Source organism: Cherax quadricarinatus, chromosome 50, assembly GCF_038502225.1.
Source record: "Cherax quadricarinatus isolate ZL_2023a chromosome 50, ASM3850222v1, whole genome shotgun sequence".
NCBI classification, from domain to species: domain Eukaryota; kingdom Metazoa; phylum Arthropoda; class Malacostraca; order Decapoda; family Parastacidae; genus Cherax; species Cherax quadricarinatus.
In genome coordinates this window covers 11563769-11578768 of record NC_091341.1, presented here as the reverse complement: position 1 = coordinate 11578768, position 15000 = coordinate 11563769, and positions in this window count along the sequence as shown.

The window sequence follows — 15000 nt, the reverse complement described above, 5'->3', positions numbered from 1 at the left end:
CAACAATTTATATATATATATATATATATATATATATATATATATATATATATATATATATATATATATATATATATATATATATATACACACGCATGTGTGTGTATATATTTATTATGGATCCAGCGGGAAACCGAGTTTTATAAATACTACACAAGAAAGCATTCACAGTGGTAAATAAATTTACGAGCAGCACGGGCGTCAACCCAAAATAAAAATACGGTCGAAATTTTTGAGGTTGAAATCCAAAGCAACGGAGAAAAATGGAGTATTTTTAAATGCATAAAACACAAAGTTTACTAAACACAGTGAACATAATGAATGAACGAATGAATGAATGAATGAATGAATGAATGAATGAATGAATGAGTGAATGAGTGAATGAATGAGTGAATGAATGAATGAATGAATGAATGAATGAGTGAATGAATGAATGAATGAGTGAATGAATGAATGAATGAATGAATGAATGAGTGAATGAATGAATGAATGAGTGAATGAATGAATGAATGAATGAATGAATGAATGAATGAGTGAATGAACGAATGAATGAGTGAATGAATGAATAAATGAGTGAATGAATGAATGAATGAGTGAATGAACGAATGAATGAGTGAATGAACGAATGAATGAGTGAATGAATGAATGAATGAACGAATGAATGAGTGAATGAACGAATGAATGAGTGAATGAATGAATGAATGAATGAATGAATGAATGAATGAATGAATGAATTGATGAATGAATGAATAAATGATTACTTAATATACCAAAACATTTTTTTAGTGAAGAGATATCATGGACAACTAAAACCAGCACATTAGCTTAAAACAGAAAGGAATGGTTACCTAAATTATCCAGTGTGATATCTTGCTTGTCAAACAGTTTTAAATTAACATTTTACGTATTTCTCATTTTCGCCTCAAGACATTTCAATACATTTCAGCAAAAACATCTGTCTAAATAAATGAGGGAGGACACCTGCTTAACGAAGTATCGAGTCCGTATTTGCCTCAGCGACCGGTGGATCGAGGCTTCACCACTCCCTCCCTACAGTGAACAACCCTGACGGTTTTAGCGCTACGTGTAAATTGCAATAATAATATGTTTTGGCGGAAAAAACAGTAATTATAGCGAGAATTCGTTAACTAACAGCAATAACAATAAAGGGTTTATTAACGACGGTAATAGTAATGATAATTAGTTTATTAACGGTAACGGTGATGATGTTTAGTTTATTAACAACGGTAACAGTGATGATAAACAGTATATTAACAACGGTAATAGTGATGATAATTAGTTTATTAACAGCGGTAACAGCAATGATAATTAGTTTATTAACAATGGTAACAGTAATGATAATTAATATATTAACAACAGTAAAAGTGATGATAATTAATTTACTTTTAACAGTAGCAGCGATGATAAGTAGTTTGTTAACAACAGTAACAATAATGACAGTTAATTTATTAATGACATTAACGGTAATGACATCTAATTAAATAGCAACAGTAGCAGTAATGGTAAGGACAGTTAATTAAATAACAACAGTAGCAGTAACGACGATTAACTTATTAACAACAGTAAAAGTGAAAACGAGTAGTCTGTTAATAAATTCAGCCTCCGTTAAAGTCTCTTATAATAAAAAAAAAAGTCCCTTTTATTCGAAATTTAATATCTGCTTATAAAATCAAAGAACAACTTTAACTCACAAATCTCACCATACATAAAATTTAATTCTCCCCATACATTTAATCCTACATATAAATTCAATCCTACACAAATTTAATTCTTCCCATAAATTTAATCCTTCCCCTATATTTAATCCTATACATATATTTAACAGTAAACATAAATTTAATCCTACACACAAATTTATTCCAATACATAAATTTAACTGTAAACAGAATTTAATTACAAACGGAAATTTAATTCTACACAAAAATTTAATTCTACTCAGAAACATAATTCTACACATAAATTTAATCCTACACATGAATGTCAGTCTGTGGATAAACTCGGTACTTCAACGTCTAGATGCAGATGTGTTTTGTCTTCCTTACCAAGACGTAGCTGACACCTGTGGTGTGAGGAAGGAGATGCTGGCGTGAGATACAACTCCCGTGCTGGGTTACGAGCCTCCACCGCCAGCGTTCCTCAGGAGGCCGGGGAAGAAAAAAAATTGCGTAAGAACAGTAGTGGAAATACAATTTTCAAGAAATGATGATTACACTTACAAGATGACGAGTAAATGATGATATTTGCAGCTCATCATAATTTTTTTTTCGGAGGAAGGAGGTGGGAGAGTTGGATGGAGGGTTAGGGGGAAGGGTTCTAGAAAAGGTGCACGAGGAATTTATTTCTGAACGTAATTCTAGAATTTTTTTCGAGAAATAAGTTTTGTGTTTAATGCCTGATGTGATTATGTGAATAAATATATTAACTATAACAAACAAAACTATTACTACTGTTACTTCTGCTACTACTGCTACTACTACTACTACTACTACTACTACTACTACTACTAATAATAATAATAATAATAATAATAATAATTACTATTATCATTATTGATACCATTACTGCAAATAATGATTATGTAAGTGAATAAATCAAATAATTATAACAAACAAAACTAATACTACTTTTAAGACTACTACGTCTACTATCACTACTACTACTACTACTACTACTAATAATAATAATAATAATAATAATAATAAAAATACTACTAATTACAGTAATACTAATACTGTTATTACTGATGATGCTACTACTAATAATAAAAATGATAATAGTAATGATAATGAATGCAAATGGAACTAGAAACAATACAAATTAATAAGAAAAATATAAACAATGATTATAACATAAAAAATCATAACAGGAGTAATAGAATTTTTAAAACGAGGATTTAAGTCATGCTGATTATTTACTTCTAGGCACGAGAGTAACGTTGAAATTATATCTCGAGAGATATACTGCAGTCCTGTCTGTCTAATGGGTATATTTACCCAAATTATCTGGATGACGAACTTAAGGTTTCTCTCTACAAGGCACTAAGCTGTGGCAACAATTTTTTGATGTTCTTGTAGTGGGTGGAGCTCATGGTCAGATCTTGTAGAAAAGTGAAGCATAGTTACTATAGTCCTTCCCACGTTGAGGTTCTCTCAGCTGGGATGATTCTAGAGTTTCATCGTGCTGTTGGAGCGTCATAATGACTGAAATTGTGATCTGCTGAATGTCCTCCTGCTGAATAGTCTCTTGCTCACTGACCTGGTGAATGACCTCCTGGTGAATGGCCTCTTGCTCAATGACCTGCTGAATGACCTACTGAATAATCTCTTGCTCAGTGACCTCCTACTGAATGGCCTCCTGCTGAATTACTTACTGTTTTTGTTGAATTTGTTTCACCAGCAGCAGTGGAGGATTTCGTAAGTCGTTGTGAAAAAGGATTTAGAATTCTTTTTATAACATAGAATTGAGAAGGACCTCGGCTGTTTTGTAACAAACTCTTAATAAGATCATAATAATTATATATTGATGTTATACAAACCAATAAGTAGATGAGTAAGAACATGTGTAGCATTTGCGTATCTTTATTATAGAAACGCTCCACCAGCCAGTGGCTTAGTCACTCCAATACTGTGAATAATACTGGAGTCGGTGGAAGACATTAAGAAATAATGTATAGTGCTCACTCTATATTTGATTCATCAAGTCACTGGTTAGCGATACGTCTCCACACTTAAGATACTCAAGTGTTGCACATGCGTCTTATTAACCCAAAAGAATTACAAAGGCATTACACAAATAACCCGCACATAGGAGAGAGAAACTTCCGACGTCATTTCGGTCTGACTTGGACCATTTACAAAGTCACACAAGACGAATGACACTTGATGATGTGTTCACTAAAGGACAAGAGGTAACATTTTGAGGGATGTAAAAAGTGGTTTAAATTCTTTCAACTGCCATCGATTTTGCTGGCGCTCTTCAGTATATGTTCATAGTGAACAAATAACCCACACGTAGGAAAAAAATTATGATGGCGTTTCGGTCTTATGTGCGGGTTATTTGTGTATTGTTCCAGTCACGGTATTGAGCCTTTTTATTCAGTAAGTTCGTAGTGCCAGAAGGTTGCTGTTATGCGATAACCATCTACCGAGCTCTGCGGCGAGTCTATGTGACTTCCTTTATGATCAACAGAAGAGAGATGAGGAGAATTATGCAGATTGCAGAGTCCTTCACACATGTCGTTTTTGTGTTCGCTAAAGGAATGCTTGTAGTCACTCTTAGAAAATAATTAGATTAATAGGTTAAATTAAGAGAAATGTCGAGAAACAGCTCGGAATAAAGAGTGATGACATTCATAAAGTACGTTGTAAGCAGAGCTTTATAAACTTGGAGATTAGCGAAATTATGTTCCTCGTTCGTGGGCTGCTGCTTCGCAGCCTTGGGGATCCCTCAACCCAATCCGATTTAGTTTCAGCATAGCGGATGGAATACGTCTGAATATTCCCACTGTTGCCCTGGCAACGAGGCAGCGGAGGGACTTGCCATCAGCGATGGGTCTGATGCCTCCATCCTTCTTAGAGCACACAGAGATGCCATGAAAACAAAATAGGACTAAAGAACTTAGAGATATCACCAGCCAAGCAAACGTTGCGATTTTATCTGAGAATCTGAGAAGTCAGGGGAAAGGAAAATACCAAGAAAAGAATGTAACTTAAGGCCTTTCTCTCTGTACCGAAATTGTCTTCTGAGAATGGAGGGAAGGCAGGAGGAAAAGGAGAAATTGGAAGGGACTAAGTAAGAGATATTCACTAAAATACACAAATAATCCACAGACGGAAGATTAATAAAAGAAATTACTGGCAAAGTGGTAAATAATTGGTTTGCGATAATTACGTGCGTGTGTGTTTACCCGAGTGGATTTCTGTGTGTGTGTGTGTGTGTGTGTGTGTGTGTGTGTGTGTGTGTGTGTGTGTGTGACAGTGACAAACATCAAATATGAACATTGAATAAACCATCAATTTACATTCATTGTACAATGGTTTATCATACATAAACACAAAGACACAAATTGTCACTTTACAACGGAGTATTATCATACGCAAACACAGTCACGTATTTACCGTACTGTGGTGTATTATCAGCCTACACACGGACATAATAATGTAATCAGCCAGAATATAGCTTTTCTCACTCAGAAGATATGACAACACTTTTAATTAAATATTTATGCTAAATATCACAACAGTTTTCTACCATGAGGGTTTCTGAATATAGAAAATGGAAGGAAGACTATTTTTAATTGATTTGCAAACTAGAATTTTTTTCAAAAATAATAACTGACCAGAATAATTGATTTCTTAAATCACAGAACTCAAACATTACTGTTAAAATGTTAATTAAAAGGAGATATCAGATACCTGCTGTATTTTTGCTGATTCTAGACGATTTAATAGTAGATGTTATAGTAATATGTTTTAGTGTAAGATTTTAAATAGCATTTGTGTGTATATTGTATTTAATTTATGACTACAACTTTTCAAGGAAATCTCCCCAAGCGATATTGGTTCTTCTTTAACGATTCTAAATAAAGGTGATACATTAATACAAAATAATAAAATGTAGGAACTAAACCAGAAAGTGAACAGAAATCTATACAATATAATTGTGGATGGAAGGAGAGAGAGAGAGAGAGAGAGAGAGAGAGAGACAGAGACAGAAACAGAGAGACAGATACAGAGAGAAAGGGAGGTAGGGAGATTAAGGACAGGTAGAGCTTGATCTCAGCCCAGAGAGAGTGTAGGATTAGGAGGAGAAGAGAGAAAGGAAGGAAAGGCGTGAAGAAGACAGGAAAATTAATAGTCTAAAGACCCACGTTAATGCCAAGATACAGAATTTTACATTATCTAGAATGAGTGGAATAATTGGTTATCAGGTTTCATTCGAGTAAGAAAAGGGTACCCTCAGGTCCTTGGATTAAGAGCCCTTCAAGTTCATCATATCATCTTCGAAGTGATATTGAGTAATAAAATTATTCAAGACTGTGCCTTAGGTTTATACAACAAATTCAACCTTAGGAAGTTAGAACCATAACTTCAAGACCTTCCTCTCTCACTAATAGTCAAAATTGTCTTCGCAATACGTGACCCACATATCAAAGTTATTTTCACCTCTTTTCATTTGTTCTCACACGTTCATAATTGTCAGTCGCTCTTCGCAAAGCTGAACCCGAAATATGATGGAACTGGTGATTTTATGCAGTTTCACCCTTCAAGGAAGGGGAGGAGGGGAATGCCTTGGAGAAGGACTCTTGATTCGAGAGATTGAGGCCTTCTCCTCCTGTTCCACGTGTCAAACATGAATGCCACCCATCCTCCGAGTCCTGTGTGACCCATCCGTTTTAAGCGACTGCACGTGCTTATAATAATAGCAGTCACATAGTTTAATATAAACGAGCAATGAGAAACACGGCAAAAGGAGACCTTTACTAGTACTGCAAAAGGTCATTATATATCTTTACGACACATGTCGGCTACGAGGTGCTTAACGCATTATGTTCCATGTGATCGGACCAACTTAATGTCGTAATCTCTGAGAACTATTTTTTTAATTCAGTCTGTCTTTTTACTAATTATTTTCTCCCGCACCACGTTTCTCCTAAACAGAAATGAAAATTTACACTGATCTTTTGTATCCATTGAGTGACCTGTTGCTTTTGTGAGTCAAAAATGGTATCCAATATAAAGAAAAGTATAGCGGGCTTGAAACAACATTTTATTACACAATAAAGGTGTGGAAGTTTATTTATATACAAAACTAGTGTAACTGTTTCTAAATTAATTTGCACGGCTTTACTGTGTAATAAAAGATACTTTGAGAAACGGTCGTAGGACTATAATATTTTAAAATATCCTCTAGCTACATATGTCTTGATTACATGTAGCATTTGTGAAGACTATATTCGAATTCCTTGATTACTTCCCATTGCGCCAACCTCATTCTTTAAGTGATCTTCATGACCGAGGAACCAACACATGTTTGAGTCTACCTCTGAAGGAAAGAGTGACGACACATCACAAAAGACGTTAAGAATATTGAACCACAACAGATCTACTGGTCCATGCTAGGCACTTCATACTCACATCTATCTATTCCCACTTATATAATTATCTAATCTAATTTAAAAAAAAAAGATATTATATTAAGGAAGATAATCCTGTCTCAAACTACCAAAAAAAATAACGAGGGTAGAGGATGCTTCCCAGGCTTATACTCTTATATACCATCCACCCGGTAGGTTACTGATAGATATATTTGTAAACTTTGCACCACTTATTGTCATAAATTCTTTGTTGATGCTTCTGATGCCTGTGTTTCAGCCTTGCATCATCTGAATTTATGTTATCTTTTGAGGTTCCTTCCCTCTCGCTAGGTGTCCTCCCTCCCGTAGTGATTCTGGCTCTCTCTCTCTCTCTTTCGTTGTCCACGAAATTTTAATGTAAATTGCAGTTTAAATCCGCCCTACGACAGTGATTGTTTTTTGTCGATATTTGAAATCGTCTTATGATATTCAGTGGTATCCTTCCATATTTCAAACAGTTCTTCGATATCGACTGGTTGCCCTTCAATATTTCAAACCGTCCTACCATATACTCTGGTGTTCGAGGTTCAACATCATCTCCTGATATCCCCTGGTGTCCCTAAATGGTCGACATCGTGTCATATCCCATGGCAGCCCCTCGATGTCCTTGATATCCTGCCATGACCCAAGTTTGGCCAACAGGATGACGCGGTGCTGCAGGAGTTGTAGAGGAAGTTTGTGTTGGGCAAGATGTGGCATAATGATGTCGTGTGGGGAAGGAGACTCCGGCAAAGGTTGCAAATATGGCTCGTGCGTCCACGCATTCTAAGTGATTTTTTAAATTATTTGTTTTCGATATATATATATATATATATATATATATATGTATGTATATATATGTATATGTATATATAATATATTATATATATATATATATATATATATATATATATATATATATATATATATATATATATATGTATGTATATATATGTATATGTATATGAATGTGTAAATGCAAGAATTATGTGGATTAAAGTAAAGGTTGGATGCGAGAAGTGGGTCATAATAAGCGTGTATGCACCTGGAGAAGAGAGGAATGCAGAGGAGAGAGAGAGATTTTGGGAGATGTTAAGTGAATGTATAGGAGCCTTTGAACCAAGTGAGAGAGTAATTGTGGTAGGGGACCTGAATGCTAAAGTAGGAGAAACTTTTAGAGAGGGTGTGGTAGGTAAGTTTGGGGTGCCAGGTGTAAATGATAATGGGAGCCCTTTGATTGAACTTTGTATAGAAAGGGGTTTAGTTATAGGTAATACATATTTTAAGAAAAAGAGGATAAATAAGTATACAAGATATGATGTAGGGCGAAATGACAGTAGTTTGTTGGATTATGTATTGGTAGATAAAAGACTGTTGAGTAGACTTCAGGATGTACATGTTTATAGAGGGGCCACAGATATATCAGATCACTTTCTAGTTGTAGCTACACTGAGAGTAAAAGGTAGATGGGATACAAGGAGAATAGAAGCATCAGGGAAGAGAGAGGTGAAGGTTTATAAACTAAAAGAGGAGGCAGTTAGGGAAAGATATGAAAGTTAAGACACATGTGCAACATCTGGATATCTTTATTGTAGACGTTTCGCCATCCAGTGGCTTTATCAATACAGATTCTAGGACATAATAGGAAGACAGTAGAACTATATACAAAAGATGAGGTAATCAGTCCCTCGGCCTTGGAGTTAGTGTTCACAGCATTCTCCAGATTCTCCTCCACCACGATGCTGTGAACACTAACTCCAAGGCCGAGGGACTGATTACCTCATCTTTTGTATATAGTTCTACTGTCTTCCTATTATGTCCTAGAATCTGTATTGATAAAGCCACTGGATGGCGAAACGTCTACAATAAAGATATCCAGATGTTGCACATGTGTCTTAACTTTCATATTGTCGGTATTTTATACCTTTCTTGCACAGGGAAAGATATAAACAGCTATTGGAGGATAGATGGGCTAATGAGAGTATAGGCAATGGGGTGGAAGAGGTATAGGGTAGGTTTAAAAATGTAGTGTTAGAGTGTTTAGCAGAAGTTTGTGGTTACAGGAAAGTGGGTGCGGGAGGGAAGAGGAGCGATTGGTGGAATGATGATGTGAAGAGAGTAGTAAGGGAGAAAAAGTTAGCATATGAGAAGTTTTTACAAAGTAGAAGTGATGCAAGGAGGGAAGAGTATATGGAGAAAAAGAGAGAGGTTAAGAGAGTGGTGAAGCAATGTAAAAAGAGAGCAAATGAGAGAGTGGGTGAGATGTTATCAACAAATTTTGTTGAAAATAAGAAAAAGTTTTGGAGTGAGATTAACAAGTTAAGGAAGCCTAGAGAACAAATGGATTTGTCAATTAAAAATAGGAGAGGAGAGTTATTAAATGGAGAGTTAGAGGTATTGGGAAGATGGAGGGAATATTTTGAGGAATTGTTAAATGTTGATGAAGATAGGGAAGCTGTGATTTCGTGTATAGGGCAAGGAGGAATAACATCTTGTAGGAGTGAGGAAGAGCCAGTTGTGAGTGTGGGGAAAGTTCGAGACAGTAGGTAAAATGAAAGGGGGTAAGGCAGCCGGGATTGATGGGATAAAGATAGAAATGTTAAAAGCAGGTGGGGATATAGTTTTGGAGTGGTTGGTGCAATTATTTAATAAATGTATGGAAGAGGGTAAGGTACCTAGGGATTGGCAGAAAGAATGCATAGTTCCTTTGTATAAAGTCAAAGGGGACAAAAGAGAGAGCAAAAATTATAGGGGGATAAGTCTGTTGAGTATACCTGGTAAAGTGTATAGTAGAGTTATTATTGAAAGAATTAAGAGTAAGACGGAGAATAGGATAGCAGATGAACAAGGAGGCCTTAGGAAAGGTAGGGGGTGTGTGGACCAGGTGTTTACAGTGAAACACATAAGTGAACAGTATTTAGATAAGGCTAAAGAGGTCTTTGTGGCATTTATGGATTTGGAAAAGGCGTATGACAGGATGGATAGGGGGGCAATGTGGCAGATGTTGCAGGTGTATGGTGTAGGAGGTAGGTTACTGAAAGCAGTGAAGAGTTTTTACGAGGATAGTGAGGCTCAAGTTAGAGTACATAGGAAAGAGGGAAATTATTTCCCAGTAAAAGTAGGCCTTAGACAGGGATGTGTGATGTCACCGTGGTTGTTTAATATATTTATAGATGGGGTTGTAAGAGAAGTAAATGCGAGGGTCTTGACAAGAGGCGTGGAGTTAAAAGATAAGGAATCACACATAAAGTAGGAGTTGTCACAGTTGCTCTTTGCTGATGACACTGTACTCTTGGGAGATTCTGAAGAGAAGTTGCAGAGATTGGTGGATGAATTTGGTAAGGTGTGCAAAAGAAGAAAATTAAAAGTGAATACAGGAAAGAGTAAGGTTATGAGGATAACAAAAATATTAGGTGATGAAAGATTGGATATCAGATTGGAGGTAGAGAATATGGAGGAGGTGAATGTATTCAGATATTTGGGAGGGGACGTGTCAGCGGATGGGTCTATGAAGGATGAGGTGAATCATAGAATTGATGAGGGGAAAAGGGTGAGTGGTGCACTTAGGAGTCTGTGGAGACAAAGAACTTTGTCCTTGGAGGCAAAGAGGGGAATGTATGAGAGTATAGTTTTACCAACACTCTTATATGGGTGTGAAGCATGGGTGATGAATGTTGCAGCGAGGAGAAGGCTGGAGGCAGTGGAGATGTCATGTCTGAGGGCAATGTGTGATGTGAATATAATGCAGAGAATTCGTAGTTTGGAAGTTAGGAGGAGGTGCGGGATTACCAAAGCTGTTGTCCAGAGGGCTGAGGAAGGGTTGTTGAGGTGGTTCGGACATGTAGAGAGAATGGAGCGAAACAGAATGACTTCAAGAGTGTATCAGTCTGTAGTGGAAGGAAGGCGGGGTAGGGGTCGGCCTAGGAAAGGTTGGAGGGAGGGGGTAAAGGAGGTTTTGTGTGCGAGGGGCTTGGACTTCCAGCAGGCGTGCGTGAGCGTGTTTGATAGGAGTGAATGGAGACGAATGGTTTTTAATACTTGACGTGCTGTTGGAGTGTGAGCAAAGTAACATTTATGAAGGGGTTCAGGGAAACCGGCAAGCCGGACTTGAGTCCTGGAGATGGGAAGTACAGTGCCTGTACTATGAAGGAGGGGTGTTAATGTTGCAGTTTAAAAACTGTAGTGTAAAGCACCCTTCTGGCAAGACAGTGATGGAGTGAATGATGGTGAAAGTTTTTCTTTTTCGGGCCACCCTGCCTTGGTGGGAATCGGCCAGTGTGATAATAAAAAAAATAATATATGTATATATATATATATATATATATATATATATATATATATATATATATATATATATATATATACAGAGAAAGATCGTAGTCTACAGGAGTCAAACCCACTACAGGGAGACTGGTGGGGGTTCCAAAGTGACGCTGTTATCCACTAGGCCACAAATGTCTCAGATGATATATATGTACATATATATATACATACATATATATATATATATATATATATATATATATATATATATATATATATATATATATATATATATATATATATATATATATATTTTCAACAAGTCGGCCGTCTCCCACCGAGGCAGGGTGACCCAAAAAAAGAAAGAAAATCCCCAAAAAGAAAATACTTTCATCATCATTCAACACTTTCGCCACACTCGCACATTATCACTGTTTTTGCAGAGGTGCTCAGAATACAACAGTGTAGAAGCATACACATATAAAGATACACAACATATCCCTCCAAACTGCCAATATCCCAAACCCCTTCTTTAAAGTGCAGGTATTGTACTTCCCATTTCCAGGACTCAAGTCCTACTATATGAAAATAACCGGTTTCCCTGAATCCCTTCACTAAATATTACCCTGCTCACACTCCAACAGATCGTCAGGTCCCAAGTACCATTCGTCTCCATTCACTCCTATTTAATACGCCACGCACGCTTGCTGGAAGTCCAAGCCCCTTGCCCACAAAACCTCCTTTACCCCCTCTCTCCAACCCTTTCTAGGACGACCCCTACCCCTCCTTCCTTCCCCTATAGATTTATATGTTTTCCGTGTCATTCTACTTTGATCCATTCTCTCTAAATGACCAAACCACCTCAACAACCCCTCTTCTGCCCTCTGACTAATACTTTTATTAACTCCACACCTTTTCCTAATTTCCACACTCCGAATTTTCTGCATAATATTTACACCACACATTGCCCTTAAACAGGACATCTCCACTGCCTCCAACCGTCTCCTCGCTGCTGCATTTACCACCCAAGCTTCACACCCATATAAGAATGTTGGTACTACTATACTTTCATACATTCCCTTCTTTGCCTCCATAGATAACGTTTTTTGACTCCACATATACCTCAACGCACCACTCACCTTTTTCCCTCATCAATTCTATGATTAACCTCATCCTTCATAAATCCATCCGCCGACACGTCAACTCCCAAGTATCTGAAAACATTCACTTCTTCCATACTCCTCCTCCCCAATTTGATATCCAATTTTTCTTTATCTAAATCATTTGACACCCTCATCACCTTACTCTTTTCTATGTTCACTTTCAACTTTCTACCTTTACACACATTCCCAAACTCATCCACTAACCTTTGCAATTTTTCTTTAGAATCTCCCATAAGCACAGTATCATCAGCAAAAAGTAACTGTGTCAAATCCCATTTTGAATTTGATTCCCCAAAATTTAATCCCACCCCTCTCCCGAACACCCTAGCATTTACTTCCTTTACAACCCCATCTATAAATATATTAAACAACCATGGTGACATTACACATACCTGTCTAAGACCTACTTTTACCGGGAAGTAGTCTCCCTCTCTTCTACACACCCTAACCTGAGCCTCACTATCCTCATAAAAACTCTTTACAGCATTTAATAACTTACCACCTATTCCATATACTTGCAACATCTGCCACATTGCTCCTCTATCCACTCTATCACATGCCTTTTCTAAATCCATAAATGCAATAAAAACTTCCCTACCTTTATCTAAATACTGTTCATATATATGCTTCAATGTAAACACTTGATCTACACATCCCCAACCCACTCTGAAACCTCCTTGCTCATCCGCAATCCTACATTCTGTCTTACCTCTAATTCTTTCAATTATAACCCTACCGTACACTTTTCCTGGTATACTCAGTAAACTTATTCCTCTATAATTTTTACAGTCTCTTTTGTCCCCTTTCCCTTTATATAAAGGGACTATACATGCTCTATGCCAATCCCTAGGTACCTTCTCCTCTTCCATACATTTATTAAACAAAAGTACCAACCACTCCAACACTATATCCCCCCAGGCTTTTAACATTTCTGTCATGATCCCATCAGTTCCAGCTGCTTTACCCCCTTTCATTTTACGTAATGCCTCACGTACCTCCCCCACACTTACATTCTGCTCTTCTTCACTCCTAAAAGATGGTATACCTCCCTGACCAGTGCATGAAATTACTGCCTCTGTTTCTTCCTTAACATTTAAAAGTTCCTCAAAATATTCTCGCCATATACCTAATACCTCCATCTCCCCATCTACTAACTCCCCTACTCTGTTTTTAACTGACAAATCCATTCGTTCTCTAGGCTTTCTTAACTTGTTTAACTCACTCCAAATTTTTTTTTTATTTTCATTAAAATTTCTTGACAGTGCCTCTCCCACTCTATCATCTGCTCTCCTTTTGCACTCTCTCACCACTCTCTTTACCTTTCTTTTACTCTCCATATACTCTGCTCTTCTTATAACACTTCTGCTTTGTAAAAACCTCTCATAAGCTACCTTTTTCTCTTTTATCACACCCTTTACTTCATCATTCCACCAATCACTCCTCTTTCCTCCTGCCCCCACCCTCCTAAAACCACAAACTTCTGCCCCACATTCTAATACTGCATTTTTTAAACTATTCCAACCCTCTTCAACCCCCCCACTACTCATCTTTGCACTAGCCCACCTTTCTGCCAATAGTCGCTTATATCTCACCCGAACTTCCTCCTCCCTTAGTTTATACACTTTCACCTCCCTCTTACTTGTTGTTGCCACCTTCCTCTTTTCCCATCTACCTCTTTCTCTAACTGTAGCTACAACTAAATAATGATCCGATATATCAGTTGCCCCTCTATAAACATGTACATCCTGGAGCCTACCCATCAACCTTTTATCCACCAATACATAATCTAATAAACTACTTTCATTACGTGCTACATCATATCTTGTATATTTATTTATCCTCTTTTTCATAAAATATGTATTACTTATTAGCAAATCTCTTTCTACACATAGCTCAATTAAAGGCTCCCCATTTACATTTACCCCTGGCACCCCAAATTTACCTACTACTCCCTCCATAACATTTTTACCCACTTTAGCACTGAAATCCCCAACCACCATTACTCTCACACTTGATTCAAAACTCCCCACGCATTCACTCAACATTTCCCAAAATCTCTCTCTATCCTCTACACTTCTCTCTTCTCCAGGTGCATACACGCTTATTATAACCCACTTTTCACATCCAATCTTTATTTTACTCCACATAATCCTTGAATTAATACATTTATAGTCCCTCTTTTCCTGCCATAGCTTATCCTTCAACATTATTGCTACTCCTTCTTTAGCTCTAACTCTATTTGAAACCCCTGACCTAATCCCATTTATTCCTCTCCACTGAAACCTCCCACCCCCTTCAGCTTTGTTTCACTTAAAGCCAGGACATCCAGCTTCTTCTCATTCATAACATCCACAATCATCTCTTTCTTATCATCTGCACAACATCCACGCACATTCAGACTTCCCACTTTGACAATTTTCTTCTTCTTATTCTTTTTAG